We start from the raw sequence: 2,239 nt of genomic DNA, 5'->3' as shown, positions 1-2,239 counted from the left end.
TGATCAGCAGTAATTGTTTTTCTTCATCAGAACAAGCAGCAGCAATTGTTTGGCAGACCAGGGCTTTGTCGTGGCCTTTGATTTCATCTTGTTACATAAGTACTCGTGTGGCTCGCAACGCGCCCACATATGCACGTGCACCCCTACAAAAAAACCTAGATACACACAAGGATACCCATCGCCTACTTCTTCTCAGCGTGCTCTTCCATCGCCGCCGCACAAACCGCCAGCCATGGGGATGGAGGCAGGCGCTCCTGATCATAGATCGAAGAAGAGGAAAGCACCGGCTACCCCAGCTACAGAGGCGCCCTGTCCAGAACCTGCTCTTCCCATAGCGGATGGGGACGGAGGAGGCGCCGGCGGTAACCGCATCAGCGACCTTCCCGACGCCGTCTCGCTCAGGCCGCGTGCGATGGAGATGGAAACGGCGGTCGCGGCGGCGACTTCAGAAGGGGACGCCTCGGAATCTACGGCGGATGACCACCTCAGCGGCCTCCCCGACGGCGTCCTCGGGGACATCGTCTCGCTCCTCCCCACCAGGGAAGGCGCCCGCACCCAGGTCCTCTCCTCCCGGTGGCGCCATCTCTGGCGCTCAGCCCCGCTCAACCTCGATCATCGCTCGCTCTGCGACCACCCGGACGACCTCAACTCCGTTGTGTCGCGCGTCCTCGCCACCCACCCGGCCCCGGCCGCCGCTTCTCCGCACCCGTCTACCACCTCTTGGGCGATCGAGCCACCACCGCGGACACCTGGCTCCGGTCCCCGGCCCTTGAGGCCTTGACAACCTCCATGAGCTTGAGCTGTGCAGCTCCAACAACAGATTGCTGTATCCACCAGCGAAGCCACAACCGCCGCCCAAAGCCGCCTTCCGCTTCTCCGACAGCCTCTGTGTTGTCCGAATCCTCACTGCACACCATGATTGCTTCTTGCTGCACTCTGGAGTGTTTTGCTGATTCAGAATTGCTCTGGCTTCCATTGTCTCCGAATCAACTCGATTAGTCTTAGAGGCGTAGGTGTGAGAGCTTATAATTATCAAAAAGAGCTCAAATTTGGGGAACTCATCATTGAGAATGCCCCTTGTCTTGAAAACTTGCTCCAGGCTGGTTTCCATGAGTCCCTGCATACATCGGTAATCTCCGCGCCTAAACTGAGGACTTTAGGCTGCCTTTATTCTAATTGTAATACCACACTCGTGTTCGAATTGACAGTTATTCAGGTAGCTGCAGCCTTCATGGGCTTTCTCATCTGCATTTTTGTGTGCATCAGATGAATTCCATAATATCGGGACTTATAGATGGTCTAATATCGTCTTCCATGCTTCATGAAGGGATTGTGTGTTCATAGCCTGATGAAAACAGTGTGCACTGTTAAGATTTTAGCAATTGACACGCCTGCTCTTAGTTTGGATGTTGTTATTAACTTGATGAGATGCTTTCCATGCTTGGAAAAGCTGTACATTGAGGTGACAATTCTTCTATCATGGTTCAGTGCTCATTTGATCTACTTAATGTCCTCATTGTGTTTATTAATTGTCTATGCTCTTTTCAGTCAATAGGATCAGGGAAAACCAACTCGTGGGGTCGTAAGCATCAAACTCTTATAAGATCTCTTGACATTTGTCTGAAGACAATTGTTTGGCAATATTATGAGGGCATCAAGTCACATGTCAACTTCGCCACATTCTTTTTACTAAACGCGAGAATGCTAGAGTTAATGACTCTTCAGGTTAATCCACAAGATTACAATGAGGAGTTTTTTACGCAACAAGGTAAGATGCTTCAGCTGGATAACAAGGCCTCGGGAGGTGCTTGTCTTCATTTTACATCGGATCGGTCTCATCACAGCATTAAGGATTTTGGTGTCCATGATTTGGATCTAGTTGATCCTTTTGTAAGGAGGCATCCTTACCAATTTCATACTTTGTCCTAGCCTTTATTTGTTGTCACCTTTGTAACTTATTTAAGTTTGCATTATTTTGGAACCTTACGGCAGTTTTTACATGTGCTATTCGTGATTTTAGTTCTGTTGTATTTGTAACCATCTTGTGCATGCCACCTTTTTTGCACCTATTTGATGAAAAAATACAGATCTGTGTGGCTTCTAGGCATCAAATGTGATGTCTGCCAGTCAATTCATTTTATGAAGCCATCCGACTTGCTAGGGCCTTCTCAGATCAAGGTATTTGTATGGTCATTCAGTTGGTTTAAACAAGGTCTTATCAGATATCAGCCATATGGTA

The 2,239-nt window shown here is 48.9% G+C and overlaps 1 pseudogene; it reads left to right on the top strand.

Moving 5' to 3' along the window:
• The first annotated feature begins 232 nt into the window (after nt 1-232).
• Nucleotides 233-1,929, top strand: LOC119356480 (annotated as a pseudogene).
• Nucleotides 1,930-2,239: the final 310 nt, after the last annotated feature.

The sequence above is a fragment of the Triticum dicoccoides genome, chromosome 1A (assembly GCF_002162155.2).
Source record: "Triticum dicoccoides isolate Atlit2015 ecotype Zavitan chromosome 1A, WEW_v2.0, whole genome shotgun sequence".
Classification (NCBI taxonomy): domain Eukaryota; kingdom Viridiplantae; phylum Streptophyta; class Magnoliopsida; order Poales; family Poaceae; genus Triticum; species Triticum dicoccoides.
Note: the sequence above shows the minus strand (reverse complement) of the source record. Positions and strands in the feature narration are given on the sequence as shown.